Source organism: Enhydra lutris, unplaced genomic scaffold (genome assembly GCF_002288905.1).
Source record: "Enhydra lutris kenyoni isolate GAN:26980312 unplaced genomic scaffold, ASM228890v2 scaffoldscaffold21, whole genome shotgun sequence".
Lineage (NCBI taxonomy): Eukaryota > Metazoa > Chordata > Mammalia > Carnivora > Mustelidae > Enhydra > Enhydra lutris.
Window position 1 is genome coordinate 11924427 of NW_019154105.1, and position 20927 is coordinate 11945353.

Sequence of the window (20927 nt, forward strand, 5' to 3'; positions counted from 1 at the left end):
AGGAGAGTTAAGGCAGAATATAAAGAAATGTTTAGAAGATAGAATGACAAACAATAGGGACTGGTTCATAACAGAGTGTGTGAAAACAAGCCAGATTTCAGGCTTGAAAATGAATGATATTTGGAAGGGAAAAATCAAATTGAAAAGTTTTAGGGACAATATCTGTAGATACTTTGAGAAATTGAGTTGGTAAAAGTAATTGGTTCTCCATATTATCTCCTTCAACTAAATTAATGTGATCTGGGATTATTTGACATGTATTTGTAATTCTCTGTATATGAGTGAACCCAATTTTATTGCTGTAGAAGAAGTAAAGTAGATTATTTATTTCTGAATTGAAGACATAGATATAAAAATTTTCAAACCATAAGGTAAATAATAGGCAAAGGCTTTTTTTTCAACCACCAGTTTTGATAGAACATTAAAGAAACAACTTATGTCTAGAAATAGAAGAAACTGTTCTCCTGTTAAATAGCTCTAAATTTACTTTAACATATGAAGCAGAACTCAGGGATGATGGCACTTTCCTTGCTCCTTATCTGCTTGTTTTGTCTCATTGGTGTAAGCTCAGGACTGTGGCATTTGACAGTTTATGGAATTAAATATTTCTTAGTGAAGTTTTTCTATCATCTATTATGTAAACCAAATATTCAGTCATGTTATGATACAAAATAGGATGTAACTTTTAGCATTGTTTCTACCTGGCAGCTTATTGAAAGTAGAAGATTGAAATTCACAGAAAGTGATCTTCCATAGACGGATAAATAGGTAGCTAGCTAGCTAGCTAGACTGATTGATTTAGGAGTTTGAAAAAATATATCCCAAAGAACACAATGAAAAAGTCTGAGATATTACAAACTTTTTTCCAGCCAAATTACAAATAAAATGAAAATGGGATAAGAAAGTGAAAATTATTAAAAGGAAATAGTACCTTATACAATGTTAACTATGCAGGAAAAAAAACCCATTTTGAATGATGAAAATGACAATGAGAAGGTTATGGAAAATGAATTAGTGCTGGGAATAAAGTAACTTTTAAAAAAGGTAACTTAAAACTCTGAAATACACATATTTGCCAAAAGAGAGCTGACACTCTTCAGAGACCATTTTCTCACAAAATTTAAGTTAAAGGTAAAAGTAACTCTTAACAAAGTTGATGTCATGAATTTAGTCAAGGATAAAAGACTTTTAGAAAATCCCACCAGCAGAGATGACGGAGCACATTTCCTGCTTCTTTCCACATCGTTCTCTTTGTAACATGACTGCTGTCAATTCAGAGGCCCTGACATCCTGAACTCACCTTCAGATCCTCACATCAGATCATTATGTCTTTAAATTGTTTCTTTATGAGAAATTATCAGTCAATAATATACATTTTATAAGTGGCTTTCAAGTTGTTCCAACAAACAAAAGATTAAAATAAGACATCATACTTGATCGTACATGAATGTATTACCTGTTATCCAAGATGAGACTCAAGAGTCAGAGACTGGAAGTCTGAAGCCCCAAGAGATGAGGTGCTTTTCCCGAGCACTGATGTATTTAAGTACACTCAAATCCTCCATTTGTTTTTCCAAATCATGTCAAATATGAGATCGTATTATTGAATTGAAAATAATGCCCCAAACCTGTCCCCACAGAAACCAAGATAAACTGAACATGCTGATTTTACAATAGAAGATTGTAAAGCAGATGACCAGGAAACAAATGGACCCATCAAATATTAATCCCAGTGTCAATGGGATTGTGAATAAGACAGAGAGAAATGGGAATGTGAATAAGACAGAGAAAAGTAAGTTGCAGTAAGCCAAGTGTAGAAATGATTGAAATATTAAAAATGTTTCTGAAGAGCACCGTTTCCCTGTTTCAACAAATGCATGTCCAGGATGGAACAACTCTATGCCAAAAATGATAACCACTTTATTAAAGCACTACTTGTGCTTAATAAGTGGTGACAATTGTCATAATAAAATTGGAATCTTCATTTACTTCATGTATGTTTCCTCCGAATTATTAAAGTGTGCTTTTCTTCTGTTGACTTTGGCAAACTTTAAGTCTTAAAATGTATCCAAAATTGGCCAAAATTCATTCATTCATTGAATACTGTAATTAATAAAATGATTCTTCTTTTGAAATCAAATGACCATAGACGCTTAGTCTACATATCTCACAAGTAGCTGGAGGCATATATTTTGGAATTTAATATACTTCCTTTGAGCCGTTAGGGGCTCATGTTCCTCAGTGGGAGCCATATGTGTGTGCATGATTATACACTGGATAGAAGGAAAATTCCTTTTCATTTATTTTCTAGGGAAATTTGTATAATAGTTCACCTTTTTGCCACCTGTTAAATAATTTGATGTCAGAACTGACATCAATTCAGTCAGAACTGAATATAAGGAAATCATTTTTAGGGTTTATAAATATTAAGTCTTAGCCCACTGTTACTCATAATGTGATACATGGAACTATCAGAATCAGAATCACGTGAGAGCTTGTGGAAGTGCTAATGAATAGACCCTCTTTCTAGATTCGATGTATCAGAAGCTTGGGGATACACTAGGAATCTCATTTTAACAGTATCCCCAGGCAATGATCTGTGTAGCATAAAGTTTGAGAAACCAAATGATAGACTCAGTAATGTATTATTTGTCTAGAGATTAGGTCCCATAAATACAATTTAAGGTTTAATTTTTACCAAGTATCTTAAGAAAATACTTATTAGGTGAATAATCTATGCTACATTTGAACCACCCATTAAAAATTACTGCTATTCTCTGGGTAATATACAAAACATACAAATGTTTTATAAGGCAAAAAAAGAATTACAGTCAAATTAATTTTATATTATTTTGTATACTTTCATTGATTTCTAAGCCTTATAGATACATATTTTCTTCTCAAATGCAAAGCAAAACTAATCTTTATTATATTCTCAATGGAAAAAAGATATATAGGGTTTAGTAAGTATTGAAATAAGTCTGATTTAAAAAAAGAAAAGGCCCTGCTTATTCATTTGGAATTGTCATATGACTTCCTTTCTTGGTAAGTACTTGTTTTTCTTTGTAAGATTTTTTTGTCTCTCCCCTTCTGACTCTCACTTACATTTTTCTTTCACTATTTGTTGATTCATGTAAGCAAGGTTACTTGGCACTATTCTAATAGATCTATGCAATTCATAATCTCGTAAAGAAAAAGTGAACTAATTCTCCAAGGGCAATACCAAAGAACATGAAGAAAACCAAACTGCTAGATAATAAAAATAGATAGATGCTAATATACACATTTACAATCTACAATTAAACTTAACTCACCCATATTTTAGGTTGGACATCAAAATGTTGGCATTTTTCCACTCATCACTTCCTACTGTAACAAGATAGGAAGGATGGGGATTGTGTGTGAGTGTGGGAAACAAGAAGATGGAATCTAAATACTGGAATAACCTTCCTTTTGTTATGGTGCCATCCTCCAGGGACAGTAGGTCATTTCAGAATATTGATGGACCAGAACATGTCCTGACATTTTATAGTTAAGTAAAACAAATATCATTTCCTCTATAACCAACCAGTGTTCTGTTTGGAAAATGCCAGAGTTTAGATTTACAAGGGAGACATCAATAAAGAGCTATTGTTATATCACAAGTGTGGCATTAAATTGTTGGCATAAGTGTGCAAACAGTGAATAGGATTTTATGGTGGTATTTTTGTTGGATTGTCTTTAGGCTTCTTCCTTCTCTTCTTTTTTTCTTATTGTCTTTATTTGTCTCATAATAAAATGGTTTATAGACTAAACAAAATCCATGATGTTTATTTATTTAACTAAAGGACATCCCGTGTATATTCTTGTGTGAATTACTAAAATGTAGAAGGAATCAACAGTAGACTAGCAGATGTATAAGAATGTATGAGTGACCTGGAAAACAGGGTAATGAGAAACACTTTACATTTACAAAAATGTAAAGAAATTTTAAAAAGTAAGATAGGTTAAGGGATCTCTTAGATAACATCAAGAAAATGAATATTTGCATTAGAAATGTCCCAGAAGAAGAAGAAGAGAGAGAATGGGGGAATTAAATTTACCTCGAGAAAGAATACCAAGTAAACATCCCTAATCTAGAGAAAGAAATGGACATCAGGTCCAAAGGAGATGAGCCCATACTAGTCAACACCAGGACACATAATAATTAAAATGTCAGATATAAAATATAAGAGAATTTTAAAAGCACCAAGAGAGAAGCAAATGTTACATATAAGGGAAACCCTATAGGGCTATTAGCTGATTGTTCACCAGAAACTTTGTAGGCCAGGGGCGCCTGGGTGCCTCAGTGGGTTAAGCCTCTGCCTTCAGCTCAGGTCATGATCTCAGGGTCTTGGGATAGAGGCCAGCATCGGGTTCTCTGCTCAGCAGGGAGCCTGCTTCCCCGCCGCCCCCCCGCCGCCTGCCTCTCTGTCTCCTTGTGATCTCGCTCTCTCTCTGTCAAATAAATATATAAAGTCTTTCAAAAAAAAAAAAAAAGAAAGAAAAGAAAAGCACTTTGTAGGCCAGAAAGGAGTTGCATGATATATACAAAGTGCTGGAAGGAGAAGACTTACGACCAATCCCTGCAAGGTTATCATTCACGATGAAGGAGAGATAATTTCCCAAACAAACAAATGGCAAAGGAGTTTGTCAGCACTAAATTAGTTTTACAAGAAATAGTAAAGGGGCTTCTTTGAGTCTGAAAGAAATGGCCATAATTAGATGTAAAAAAATATGAATAAAAAGATGTAAAATAGGACAGCATATACATAAAAAGCAGAGTAGGGAGTTGAATTTTTTTTTTTTAGAATGTGCTTGAACTTATATAATCATTAACTTATTAATATAGACTGCTGTATATTCAGGTTGTTGTATGCAATGCAGTTAAGCACAAACCCCAAACCTGCAAGAGATGCACAAAAAATGAGGACAAAAAAGCTAAAGATATCACTACAGAAACCCATGAATCACAGAGAAGAAGAAAGGAAAAGGTGTGATGTATACACACACATTAGAATGTGTACACACACACACACACACACACACACACACAGGAATATTATACAACCATGAAAAGAATGAGATGTTGACATTTGCAACAACATGGATGGACCTAGAGGATATTATACTAAGTGAAATAAGTCAGACAGAGAAAGAAAAATCCCATCTGATTTTACTCATGTGTGAAATCTAAAATCAAAATAAATGAACATACAAAAAGTGGAATCAAACCTATAAATCAGAGAATAATCTGATTGTTCCAGGGGAAGGGGGCACATAACATGGGTAATGAGTGAAAGGGAGTGGTTGCTACAAGCTTCCAGTTATGGAATGAATAAGTCATGATAATAAGACACATAGCATAGGGAATAGAGTCAATGGCATTGTAGTAGCATATGGTGACAGAAGGGAGCTACACTTGTGGTGAGCACAGTATAACATGTAAAGAGTTGTGTTGCTTTGTTGCACTCCTGAAACTAATGTAACATTGTGTGTCACATATACTCAAGTTTTTTAAAAGAAAAGAAAAATTTGGCCTTTTGCTCCTATGGCATTTGTTATAGAGTGTATCTTTTTATCATAAAGAGAAAAGAGCCTTTCTTAATAACTTCAGTGCTATTGGTAATGGCAGAAGTATTGCTGTATCTTCAGAGTCTTCTAATATGCCTGGCATGCAGTACAAACTCGATAAATATTAGATGAATAAATAAGTTTATAAGATGATTTTAGGCAGTACATGAATAGAAGTGGGTTTTTTTAAAATTTTTGTTTATATTATTGTGTATCGAAAACTGTACATATAACTACATAGTAAACCTGTGGCTTGGGTTATGATTATATGTTTCTTTTTAAAATAAACATAAACAGTGTAAGTTAAAAATATTCATTAAATACAGCCTAGGTAGGAAATGTATTTGCCAAACATTCAAAACACCATGTTGGAGAAACACAGGCTTATAGTAATGGGACACATTCAATGACAAGATCTCTGTTACTTTACAGATTTTGAGAAGTTCAATGATGAGTGGAGCTAAGCAAGAATAAATCTCCCTTAATTTAATTATTCAGAGAAATTGGAATAGATATTTTTGTTCACAGTTGAAAGATGTACGTGTTTTAAGTTTGTTTCTACCTATTATTTAGATAGCAGACTATCCTATAAAAAGAAAACATTAATTTTTATTTGGTATGTACATATGAAAAAAGAATATATATACATGGACATGCAATATTTATGTAAATACATACACATGTACTAGTGCCAAAACAAGTACGTGGACTTAACTCTTCCAATTGTAAGAATAGTATTAGAACACACACCTTTATATATGTTCACAGACTTCTGAGCAGTTCGGATGAACACTGATATTTCTCCTTAGGAAAAATGCAGAGTTTCACATAGAATGAAGTGTTGAACAGTGTAAGGCAATAAATTTTGCCTAACAAGGAAGGATGTCCACATTCTTCACCAACTCCTATTTCTCTAAAATAAATTACATTTAATGTTATAACTCTGAATGAAAAAATAAGTTTCCATTTTTATATAACATAAAAATGCTAACATTTACTTTCTGAGAGATTCTAGCAGACTGCTTAGATGAGCAAAATATTTTTTGATGACTTACTTTTTAATTATTTTCCACATACCTGAAAGACACATAGAACCACAATCCTTATGCGAGTCTACAAATCCTACCAGCCTATTTAGTTACTGGCAAGCAGCTAGGTTAAATAATATATTCTCTTTCATTTTATTATAGTAAAAAAAAGACTTTACTAACTTAGAAGAAAATGTGAGTTCATGTGGATGCATTCTGTGGACGGGAGATTGAGGAAAAAACATACTCACATTGCTTATACGTAACTAGGGAAATACAAAAATAAGCAGAGAAAACCAGGAGACGTGTGGGTCTGTCAGTCTATGCTGGAAGCAGAAATTCAGGGTTGTATTAGAATATTTGGGCAATATAGGGGCAATTAAAATTCCTAAAAGGGCAATATGATAGAAGAAGGAGTAAATTGAGGAAAGAGGCTAAGGTCCAAACCCTACTGATCATCAACGTTAAGTCTGAGAAAAAGGACTTGAGGCAAAACACATAGAAGTAGGGGAAGGAAGGGAATCACAGGGAGACCTACTGATGGGTAAGACGGAATCACGAGGACCAACTCAGTGGTGTCTTTGGGAGCAAGCTCCAATTACCTCTGTGCATTGTTACTAATAATTGTGAGATTAATTGAGATAATGCACATTAGTCACTTTGCACATAATAGATGTTCAGTATATGTTACCTGTTATTATCATTATTACTACTTTCACCTCAACCATTCCTACTAAAATGAATACTTTTGGTAGGGAGTAAAAAGGAGGGAAAAATGATGGCTCTGGAGTAGAAGATCAGCATACCTTTGGGACTATAAGGGGAAAGTCAGTGTCCAGTGAGATCATTACAGAAGGTTACACGGGGAGTTGGATGTTTATGACAAATGGATTGGGTATTCTTTTTGATGGAGAAAGGGTAATGCTTTTCTAAGAATAAGGGAAGGGTAGGTCATTAAAGCCTTGAGGAGAGTAGTGAAGCTACCAACAATTTGGGAAACAAAAAAGAAAATACAGCTATCTCTCACTCCAGCAAAGAAGTGTTTGCAAGAAGTTCCAAATACCCAGTAAAGTATAGAAAACATAAACAGACAAAGGGGAAAATTGTATGATTAGGAGATTTTGGGTTTTTACCCTTTAGAATTTAACTGCCAGGGTAAAAGAGCAGTAGAAGTAGATTTTTAGAGACTTTCCAGGGTGAGGCTTTCCCAGGTAGGTTGGTCAAAGGCAGGGAGTCATTGTGAACTATTTAGCAAATATTTAAAATGATCGAGGGTGAAGCCCAGGTGAGTTTGAAAGGAAGGAGGTCCAGGGGAAGTAAATGGGATGGAAACCACATGGGCCCTTACATGGCAAGAGGATTCTTTGAAGTCACCCAAAAAGTCCCCTAGATTTACTCATTCCCCCTTCTCAAATATGCATCTCATGGTGACTCTCATAACACACATTGCAAGGCCATCATGGCCTTCACCCACCCTGATGTGGTTTCCATGGGTGTCTCCAGCCCCCACAGTTCTCAAGCCAGGCTGGGCTCCTCTTGTTCTCCCCTCCTTCTGCTAGGCACCTGCCTCAGTGAATTTGCTTTTACTGTTACTTCTGCTGCACCTGGGTTCCTCCAGCTACTCTCCATCCTTTTCATTTCTCAGGTCAAGTGTCAATTTGCCAGAGTGGCCTCCCCTGACTGCCCAATCTAAAATGTCTTCCTACTATTCTCCTTCTTCTCTGAAGCACACTTATCAGCACTTGGCATAGTACCTGCTCTTTCTTTTCTTGCTTTTGTCTTCCTCCAATAATTAGAATGTGAGCACCATGAAGCCAGGAGTTTGTTTTAGTTTTTTTGCCATACCACAACATCCAGAAGAAAAGTTTGGCCTATCATACGTGCTCGACATTTGTTGAAAAAAAGTCCAACCACCTATGGAAGGCCTTAGAGTGTTTAGGGTCCTGATGTCTGTACTGGATTCTTAAAAGGGGTGATGTTCTGGGCTCTCACCTTGGAAGGCAGGGACTGTGATTGCAGACTTGAGAATCTGGGTGAAAGTTGTTGGACGAGACACATGGGAGCAGAAACAGTCTCAGAGCTGTTACAGTGAGGACTAAATCCTGCTGAGGGACAGCCATAGTGGGCCCAGAAACTGAAGATTGGGTCTGAGAGGCACACTTAAGAATGAGGGCCTTTGCTTCAGGGCTGTCACATGGTGTCGGTTAGTTGTTAGAGCTGGTTATTCCGGGAACAGTGGCCTCATCTCTATGTATAAGGGACAGACAAAGAGAAAAGACCATACAGCTAAAAACGCATTAGAAATTTTAATGTTTTGGCAAGAGATGTGTGATTCCGTCTGAACAATCATGCTACAGAGGCTTCAGCTGATCATCAATACAGTTTAACGAGACCACAATCCATGCCTAGCATGTCCAATGTGATAGAAAGGAAGAGGACAAAAAATACAGACAATATTTCACACAATTTTGCTTTGGTTCAGGATTGTTGCCTTTCAACAAACAGTCAGACAGGTTGGTATCCCCGGTGATATGATAGATGGGGAAAGTTATAGAAAAGATTTTTCCAGTCAAACCTATGAATAAAGAGAAAATATTTGATTAGCAATAAAATTTATATTTCAGGATAGACATACATATGTATGGACATACATATATACATGTACACATATATGTGTGCATAATACATATAAACATGCAAACATACATCCTGCATTGCAGAAATAAATTTATATATATATGTATTACTAATTAATATCCTAGTACCAACATAATAGGCTGTGATCATGTATTTGTTGTGCAAATAACTAAAGACTTGATAGATAATAGCCAGATTCTGCAATGGTTCTACTTAATGCCTCCATTAAATGAGAAATACTTATATCTTTGAAGACACTGGAAGGAATGTTTTAATTTCAAAGTCATTTATTGGTCACAAAATATATTCCTACTTCTTAACTGATAATTTCTTTTTTTTTTAAAGATTTTATTTATTTATTTGACAGACAGAGATCACAAGCAGGCAGAGAGGCAGGCAGAGAGAGAGGAGGAAGCAGGCTCCCCTTGGAGCAGAGAGCCCGATGTGGGGCTCGATCCCAGGACCCTGGGATCATGACCCGAGCCGAAGGCAGAGGTTTTAACCCACTGAGCCACCCAGGGGCCCCTAAATGATAATTTCTTGGTTTAATTTGAATGTCCAACACTTGTATCAATCAAAGTATCCTTTGAAAACTTATCTTTAAAAACAACTCCTTCACAATTCATTCCATTAGATGTCATTTTTTTAAAGATTTGTTCATTTTGGAGATAGAAAGCGTGAGGTGAGGAGCAGAGGCTGCAAATATTCAAGCAGAAGCCCCACTTAGTGCAGAGCCCAAAGTGAGGCTCAGTCTTGCCGTCCATGAGATCAGGACCTGAACTGAAACCAAGAGTGGGGCGCTCAACCGAGAGAGTCACCCAGATGTCCCTGGACGTCTTTATTTTAGATTTATTCTGTAAATATTCTATCAGTTTCATTTACTTCTGCCTTAGATGCCCTCCTGACATTTCTTGCTTTGTCTGAGTTTCCTAAAGGTCATATCAGGCCCTAATCTAGGTATCAATTGACCTTCCCATATTACACCCTCTTTGTGCTCGTAATTCTAACTTAACACTTAGTAAATTTCTTTATAAACATGTTTCTCCTTCTAAAGATGAAGTTGAGGGTATGCGAGTCGGTAACTCATTTCTATTTATCAAGCTCTCAGCTAGTAGATGAGTGATAAGCAATTGCAAAATACAGAATTTAGGAATGACAGCAAAGTGAATGCTCCTATTCAGAAAATACAGCCCAACTTCTACCCACATCAAGGATGTTATTTTTCTCACATAACATTATTTGGAAACGTTGTCTGATGCTTTTCCAATATTGGGAAGACCAAACTGGAGAAGAGAACCCAGCTGTGGACCAATGTCATGACAGGTAAAAACCACCCCTCGGATTAATCTCCAGCTGGCACCTGTGTGCAGTGTGGCCTCAGCAGTGGAGTGTTTCAGAGGAGGGGCCCTAGGGCTTGACCCCTGGGTGGAATCCTGCCTCTTCCACGTATTACATACACTGTGATCACGGGCAATTAATATAGACCCCCTGTGCATGTTGGTACCACCTCCACATTGGCCGTGAAAGTTAACAACCTCACAGGTGTATGTGAGCATGAACCTGGTTAATATTGACAGAGGGTTTAGAACTGTGGCTGACACATGTTAATACTCAGTGAATATCAGCAATTCCTCTTGGATTTGCTATTCCATATTTTGACATGTTGGCTCTTTTTACCTATTTATTATTTTACTATAGATATATTTAGTGTTTTTTTTTTTTAAGAATTTTTATTCATTTGACAGATAGAGAGAGATCACAAGTAGGCAGAGAGGCAGGGCAGAGAGAGAGAGGGAAGCAGGCTCCCCGTTGATCAGAGGGCCCGATGTAGCAGAGATTCCAGGACCCTGAGACCATGACCTGAGCTGAAAGCAGAAGCTTAACCCACTGAGCCACCCAGGCGTCCCTAGATATATTTAGTTTTGACCAGCAATTTAATTTTAAGATGTAAATTAAGACAGTTGATCCTAACAATTTTCATCAGAGGAAAAAATTTTCTTTTTCTCTTTTTGAATCTATTAGAGAATTTGGATATTAACCAAACTTATTACAGATATTCTACTTCTTTAATTTCCGGACTGTTTTTGTAAAATAAATTAATATGGCCTATATCTTCTCCCCTTAAGGAATTCCTGCAGAAATCAAGTAATATATATATATATATATGTTAGTGTTAGGAAATTAAAATTCAATATAAATGAAATTCTTTATCACTATTGTTCTGATCTTATACTGCTATATTTAACTACATGTTTTTATTTTAATTAATGACTTTGAGATTTTACTTAAATTTGATCAAATTTCTATGTGAGAATTTGGGATTTTTTTCTTTATTTGATATCTTTATTTTTGTAACAGAAGGCCAATATACTTATTCAAAATGTCAAACATACCAAAGTGGGAATAAATGGGTAGGTAATTTCCTTCAGGGGGTTCCAAGGATTCATGGCTATCTGCTGTGGATGAACAGCCTGGATATATTGGGGGAAGGTGAACTTCTGGTGAAAGTGGTAGATTTAGAAATACAGAAAAATAAAATTATTAATCACCCCTCATGTAATTTCTTCCAAGTTTCAAAAGAGAGATCAAACAATATGAATTATAACTTCACCTATTTAGATAATTTCTAAATTATTCTAAGTAGACCTGGCAAAAGCAGAGTGAAATTATATAGAAATCACTGTAAATAATATCACATTATAGAGTGAAGTACAAAATTGAAGAAATCTTCTGATCAATTCATTCACCCTGGGGAAAATTTCTAAAAGAAAAAAGAAAATTTATGTGTAATAAAGTAAAAGAAGAATTTTAAAGAAGAACCAAGGTATCTAAGTGTATCATTTCTTTTTCCATTTCTGGTCTTTAGAGTCAAAGAAGCTCACTATAATTGCTCATGATTTTATTCACTGGAATTTGGGATTCTGAGCCAATTGCTTAATCTCTCTGAGCATCACTTACACTGCTGGACTATCCAAATTAATATGAAGAGGACATTCTGCATAGTGCCAGGCTCATATTTTTGCTTCATAGAATGTTCTCTCCTTCCAAATCCTTCCTTTAAGCCTGTTTCATAAGCCTTATTTGGATTATTATATGGGATAAAGATAGAATTAAAATAACAATGTCCCAGAGAATAATTTACAGTTCTCATGAATGCAAACCTATTTTCCTAATTGCTGGGGACCAAATATTTAGTGGATACATGGCTATAATATTGATTCATATGGTGGAAGAATGTTAAATTCTAAATAGCAGTGAGAACTTACTAAAATCAGAGGGCTTTTCAGTGCGAGGATTAAGGTTTGAAAGCACTGATGTAAAATACAGCTTCTGTTATAAAATCTTTAGAGGACATTTTTACATTGTATAGGATAATGATTAGAATAACACCTAATACTCCTAGTATATCTGTTGTATTCTTGGCATTGTGTTATATAGTTTGCATATATTATTTGAAATGATCCTCACAAAAACCCTCAGTCAATGGTTTATTTCCATGTTTATATGTCAGTTGATGGTGCACTAGCTGTCTGGGATTAAGTACTTAATAAATATTACACATACAAAAAGTGGTGGAGCTGTTGTTGGAAGATAAATTTGCTGATTCCAAAGCCTGTGTCCTTTCACTGAGATACATGTGTTCCCAGCCAGAATATTGGTTCTAAGAACTCCCGTGGTAAGAAAATAGCTTCAAAGAGACTTTGATTTTGAGACATCAGGTCATGTTATTTTTTTTTTTAAATTTTAATTTTAATTCAATCAACATAAAATGTGTTATTGGTTTCAGAGGTACAGGTCTGTGATTCATCAGTTTTATACAACCAAGTGCTCATTACATCACATGCCCCCTTAATGTTCATCACCCAGTTACCTCATCCCTTCACCCCCCTACCCTCCAGCAACCCTCAGGTTCTTTCTTATGATAAAGAGTCTCTTATGGTTTGTCTCCCTCTCTGGTCAGATCATGTTAAGCAATTATTTCATATCCATCAATAGATACAGAACCATGTAACAGAAGTATGATTTATTTTGAATATGATTTAAAACATATATTTGGAATTAAATTATACTGAAAATTGGGGGAGGAAAAAGTGACTATTTTTTAATTTAAAGTATAAGTTTATATAAAAGTTACCAGCTGTTTCAGGAATTCTTTTCTTCATCACTGAGCTCGACTTCCTGTTAAGAACCAAAAGAAATTGTTATAAAAGGACCAGAGAAATCACTACCGGGTAATATTACATGTATTTCATTTCAATAAAAATTACTTACCTCACAGATTACTTCAGTGGATTCCTCAGGGAGAGAAAACACAAGTCAGCTCTACGTGGATGACACAAGTCATTGTTCTAACTGTAGTAGAAGAGGTAAGGCTAATAATATGATTCAGAACCAACCCATTGCTACTGAGAAATTTAGTCCTAATTACTGATGTAGGATTTAATAGGAAACACTAAACACTGAGACTTTCATTATGAGAGCACACTCTGTGTTAACATACTAACACATCGCTGAAGGGATGTTTCCTTACAGTCTCCTCTATGTCTATGCAGACAATGAAGGAGGAGCACGGAGAGTAAGCTGGTGACTCTGAGCACAGGGCCTGGTGAGGTGTGAGGTAAGGGAAGGCTGCATGTCATCTCTGGAAGCGGCACGGCTCTCAGTGTGAGACTGAGATGTGAGGTGACAGGAATGATTCCTGCTATGATCACTAGGACTCTGATGAGGAAGACCTCGGACTGTGGCACAGGCCACAAGACACCAGGCCACGGACCCTGCTTCACCACCTCCCAGCAACCTTCCCGGTGTGCTCACCCACCTAGCTCTTCTGCCACAAGAGGTGTTTCTTGTACCACTCACCTACACAGCTTTTATGACCCACTCTGCGACTCAACCCTTAACTCGTGGTGGGAGAGGAAAACCCGGTGAAAGCAATTTCCAGGCTCTGTTTTACATACGGGGCTATTTTTTTAAAAAAATGAGGTTTCCAAAGAGTCAGCGTAAAGAAGGGCATTATCCAAGAATATGCAACGGAACGGTTAATATTCACTAAGTGATGGTTAATCTGTGACCCTCACTAACTCTGAGTTGAGCATATGTATTGCACAGTTTTTCTTTATTTTTGTTGTGTATTTTGATGTGACTTTGTTAAATATTATTGGCTTCTAAATTACCATTAAATAGCATGAGAGCTGGAAAATGTGCTGTCCTAGATGGAGCAGTTGTTTTTTTGACTTTAAAGCTCACTTATGAAGTCAGCTGCGAAAGTGTCCTTGAGAAATTAAAACGATGAATAAAACTAATCAAAATCTGAAATCCAGGAATGGATCCTGCTGCATTGTCTTTTTTTGACTAGCAGTAGTAGGATAAAATTTGATATTATCGACATGATCATTAATACGGCAGACATACCACAGGAATAAGATAAGGAATAATATAAGGAAAAAGAAAGTCTTTCAAAAAATTGTACAATCTGTCTAATTTTTAAAAGCAATGTAATATATAGAAAATGTAATTAGATATAAATGAAAATGTTGAATGAGAGAATTAAGAATTGTAGAAAACACAATTCAGAGGTCAAATAAAATTGCATTTTTTATGCAATTAAAATGATGTTTTTATGGTTTGTTAAGAAAGAAATTTGCAAGTATAACCCTTTTTCTCATTAATATTTTAAAACAGTTGTTGCCACATATATAAATAAAAATACCCTACCATGGGTGGCTCAGTGGGTTAAGCCTCTGCCTTTGGCTCAGGTCATGATCTTAGGGTCCTGGGATCAAGCCCTGCATCGGGCTCTCTGCTCAGCAGGGAACCTGCTTCCCCCCGCCTCTCTGCCTGTCTCTCTGCCTACTTGTGATTTCTCTCTCTGTCAAATAAACAAAAAAAAAATCTTAAAAAAAAATATCTTACCTTATCAACAATCTTCCTTGAGGTTTCCTGAAAGAAAGAAAAGAAAAGTAAGAACATTCTCATTCTGTGAGTTACACAGAATTTCCATTGGGACACAGCAAGAAAACTCATGTTCCATACAGAAAGAAGAATAATGCATTCATTTTCATTGCTTGAATTGTATCTGAGTTCTCCAACCATGGAAACACACAATCAGTGTTTTACTAGAATGTGAGTTCTATATGTGGTATGATATCCTTCTTTAATTTACTGTTGTATCCCCAAGATCTAGAATCATGTGAGGAACATAATACTTAATCAATACGTATTTCTTAATTAAATATACACAGAAGTTTAATTTACTTACAATATGAAGAAACTTTTTAAATGGTACTGTGTTTACTGCAATATATTTTAAGTGGGTGTTTGTATGTGGAAGTATTTATTCAAATCAGTATTTTGGATGGTTTTTATGTAAAATTTCCATGAGAATAAATTTCAGGAAAAACATTTGGTCAGGGGCACCTGGGTGGCTCAGTTGTTAAGCATCTCTGCCTTAGGCTCAGGTCCTGATTCCAAAGTCTGGGATAGAGCCCCACATCGGGCTCCCTGCTAGGTGGGAAGGCTGCTTCTCTCTCCCTCTGCCTGCTGATCCCCTGTTTGTGCTCTCTCTCTCACTGTGTCTCTCTCTTTCAAATAAATAAATAAAATCTTTAAAAAAATAAAACATTTGGTCAGTATTTCCTTAGGTGAGCCAATATAATCACAATAAATGAAAAGTGTAGGATTTTGTAAAAATCAAAACCACTAAATGGTAAGATCTGCTTTCCTCACTGGAAGCAAGGAATTTAGTTTATCATTTTGAAGCGAGGGAGCAAGATTCTTCTTGTCTCATGGAGTCTAGATTGAATCTCGCGTACGGAGGAGAGTGAGTTAAGTGATAGAGTTTTATTAAGCGAGGACACAGAAAAAGCTCTCAGGAGTGAGAGGGGTCTGGACAGGGCTGCCAGTATGGGTTTCCATTGACAGTGTTTTATTTGAAACTGACCAGGCAGCTTGTGGCCCTAACATTCTTGTGACATCTTGGTTTGAGTAAGGATAACCACTTTAAAGGTTTACTTCTTCTTTGGGTTTGGTTATTATTTGTTGTTCATAATATGACTGCCATAAAAAGACCCCACCTCTGACACCCAGGGCAGTGTGGTCTGGTTTGTTCCCTTATCTCTGGTTTCCTTATGCTTCAGCATTTCTGGGGTTTTTGGTGAGCTTGATCAGGTAACCCTAAAATGAGTGTAGTCACCTACCCTAGTAGTCTAGTCACCTACCTACCACCCCTCCTTCCCTAGTCCTGCCTGTCTCTTACTCAATTTGAGTCCTGCAATTAATTAAAGCAATGTAAGTAACACACATTTTATAACCAATAAGAAATTTAGAAGTAACTTTAAAATTTGATTTAATTTTAGTAGTTGCGACTTCCTGGAGCTGCTGCTAGATTCCTTAGGAGAAGAAAGAAGGAATGCATTTCATTCACTTATCCATTTAAATGTTGGTTTTTCACCAAGAAGTTTCCCATTTCATCAAAAATGAAACACAGAAGAACAAAAGAAGGCAAATCCTCAAGTCCTTAAGTGGTATTCAGTATGTCTTTAGGCATTTACCTCATGCACCATTGGTAGGAAGATATTTGGAAGTTGGAACTTAACATATGAACTTGAGTCCTTATCCAGCTGGGATTCCTCTCACCCATTTTATGAGACTGAGAATGGACACCATGACTCCTGGAGTCATAGTATTATTGTGACCATAGTGACCTCTAGGAAATCAATGGCATTGGACTTTTCTGCTAGGTCCAGCAGTACACAAATAGAATCTTGCTAATTTTGAATATGTAGGATTAATCCACTGCCTTAAATGTTTCTGATTACTGGCACACTTTCTACTTTCATTTTTCATAACTCCCTAACTTGATGCATGCAAAAATAAATTTAGAATCAAGAGAGCCTTGTATAGACCTTGATATCTGCTTCTGGATGTCATGTTGTCTTCACAGGAAAGCCCCACACCTGACTGGGGGAGTGGTACTCCTTTTCCTATATAAAAACAGAAAATAACTTTCGTTTTTATGGTCTAATGAAATGACCATCATGTGAAATATCTTTCCTTTTTAGGAGGAATTTAGTTGAATTGGACTTCCTTGCCAAATTCTTATGGTTTCATATAATAGTAATATAGAAATAACTCTCTTAATGAAAGAAATTATTGTTCTAACAGTGTATTTATTATATTTAGGAGCTGTTATAAGTGCTTAATTATAGATATTTAAGTTGCCACATTTTGTAACGTGTAATACTATATATAGAAATACTACAATATTTTAAAATAGTTATATATTTCTTAGGTAAAAGAGTACATAGTTTTATGATAAGTGCTAAAAATATACTATTGGGCAAGAAATTAAAGCATTATCTTGACAGAAATGATTTACCTAAAATTCCAACCATGGCAGAAGCACTACTATACCTGTCACCTGCTAGTGACGGCAGTTGGTTTTTTTTTGTTTTTTGTTTTTTTTTGGTGAGCAAAAATGTTGATTAAAAGGATGATTGAGGCCATCTACAAAATAGAAGGATAAGAAGGTGGTTAAAGCTAGTAAAGTTGAGGGGGAAGGAGTTGTTGTCCTGTTTGTAAAACTGATCACTGAAGTATCCTCTTTCTCTTTTCCTGCATTGAGTATGCAGCATACGCACTTCTCTGTCTTAGCTTGACTGCTGAATAGGCTTTAATGCTAAGAAGTCACCAAAATCTACCAGGACATGTACTTAAGATACAGCAACAAATGAGGCAGCAAAGAATCTGAGCACCTTAGGTAAATGGTGATCTTCTGAGATGTAAACTTTAGGGTCAGGGAGGAGTTGGTATTGAGTTTCCTACACTTTGCAGAATGAAGGATTAATTATAAGTTCTCTTTAAAATGGTAATTATAATAATGTTGGTATATTACATGTATATAGCTATTTTTTATTTACAATATACACATTCTTTTATTTTTTTCCCATATGTACACAGGTAAATTCCTCATGATATTGGCATGTGACTTTCATAATTTCTTTGTTTTACCCACTAAAATGCCATCGAAATTCGCTGACTTTCCCATTCAACAGGGAAAGTTTTCAACAGGGTCACAACTTTATTAGTTGGTTAATAGCTCAGATGGACTTAATCCATAGTCTTTACTTCCCAAATATGCCATCATCTAGACATAACAGATAGTTTCAAAGGCTTTCTATTTCAGAAGAAAAAATATTTTGACGTTTAAGATGTTCCTTAGGCATGTGGCAGTCAAACAAACAGCACAGAAATTTATTTCCTTAATGGTGGCCATGATATCTTTAACCTCCAAAGGCCACCTAAGGAAATCATTCATGTCAAGAAAGAGAAAGCACAGAATGGGAGATGAGTTACCTAAAGTCTCATGGCTTGTTCATGGGCATCCTGAGACTCAATTTTAGGACTTCTGACTCCAATTCTCCTATTGTTTACAATGAAGTCCTTTCTTCCTATAATCAGTTTCCTGCTCTGTCACTTACTGCTCATGTCTGGAAAGTCCACTGGCCAAAGGTGATTACAGATGTCAGTGGAGATATCAACTGGACTGTAGACAAATGACTTCATTTCTTTAATTTCAGTTCTTTAATTTCATTTCATTTTATCAATAGATAAAATTCTCTATTTCTGCCTTCCTCAAAGGCAGCTGTCAGATATGAGTTAAATGACATAGAAATAAATACTAGGATAGTTCAACTTATCCTGACTCATAATTGGTGTTAACTAACTACAGTGTTAAACTATGAATTTATATGATTGACTATATGATTTGTGACCTCATTTCTGACATAAAAACATGTATTTAAATTGGTTTTACTTTCTGCATTAATGGGATTGAAACTTTTTTTCTTTTATAAGAAAGTAAGAAAAAATAAACAAATATTAGATCTCACCAGAAGGGGAAATAGAAGATTGAACATGATCTATATGACCTATAGGCCTCACTGAAATGCAGACTGCTTAGTTTCAACTCAAACTTTTTGATTCAGTAGGTATGAGTCAGGGTCTATGAATTTAGATTCTCATCTTTTTCCAGGTGCCACTGTACAACTAATCTGGTGACAGCCCTGTGTGAACTGCTCCTCTAAATGATCTGAGAGGGGTTCCCAAAGTGAAGCTGTGGTGAAGGCAGTGGGCGAGCTCTTGATTTGGTGTAGGCTTGATTTGAAATGTAATTTCCTGTGGATTCCTATACGGATTTTCTCAGAGGACAGGGTAGGATAAATAAGGCTTCATACAAGATTGTCAATTTCAGCCTCTCAAAACCGATTTTGAGAATGCATATGGTTTTCCCATTACATGCTTTGTTTAGGTGTGGACTTGCTAAGAATTATCAAGGTATTATATAACACTTATGGAAAGCTGCTATTCCTTGAATTAGTTGTTTCACTTTAAAATAAAGGGTATCTTTCCTCACTAGATGAACTACTAGAAGATTTCTGAGATATTAAAAAATAATATAATTATAAATATGTGGTGCAAAAAGAAGTGGAATCTTCAGCATTATTTTTTGGGTATCAGTAGTCAATTTGTAAATGCTCCATTTTTATTACCTACTTGATCTTTAGTATAAAACACCAAAATGTGGCCCACACCCCTGTAGTCTGCGTGAGGTAAAAGGTTCACTCTGATATATCTAGGTAAGAATGGATACCATTATGTGTCCCATTATGTTCACATGCTCTGCCAGAGCAACAGCCAAAAGGCAGGTAAAGATGAAGAACTTCGTAGTTCCTTGGGGCTGTGAAAACATATATAGAAAATCAAGAAGAGATTTTATCTTCTACAAATGACATGTTCCGACATTTTTCAATTATTATCTTTATGCCAGATCATGGAGAAAGGGCAAAGAAGGAGAATAAAAGCAGATGCTTTAAAGAAGCTCATGAATGTGAATATCACGGTTTATTTTGAAAGAGCCATTTATGTTGTTGTGTTCAACAGAGATACTTGATGAAATGTGGAAGGTCCATTCAGATAGAGTCATTGTCTGGGATTATTCTCACTGACAGGCACTTTGTGAAGAACAACTATGGACACACAAAACACAACAGGCTCCCTTTTGTATCAGATGTCAGGTGAGGTGAAATGCAGCCTGGCTTCCTCTGAAGAAGTAGCAGGTGGATGTAACCAGGTTGGAGGTCAGGTGTGCTACTAGTTCCTGCTTGACCCCGGACTGGCTGCTGAAGCTTTCCCGAGCCTCTGAACGTCACTGGGCCTCACTGACCACATCTAACAAATGGGACTGCATGAATTCTAAGGTCACCTCCAGCCAGCTTACTCTGGTGTTTTGACCAAGTGTAAATTCACCTTCTTCCGCCTGTGGTTAAGTGAATATGCAAAGATTTAAATAAAGTTTTTCTAATGTATTTTCCATACATTTTACTCATTATAGTATACATATTTAAAATCAATTTTTTTATATTGATTTCTTTTTTTTTAATTTTTAAAATTTATTTTCAGCATAACAGTATTCATTGTTTTTGCACCACACCCAGTGCTCCATGCAATCCGTGCCTTCTCCAATACCCACCACCTGGTTCCCCCAACCCCCACCCCCGCCCCTTCAAAACCCTCAGATTGTTTTTCAGAGTCCATAGTGTCTCATGGTTCACCTCCCCTTCCAATTTCCCTCAACTCCCTTCTCCTCTCTAACTCCCCTTGTCCTCCATA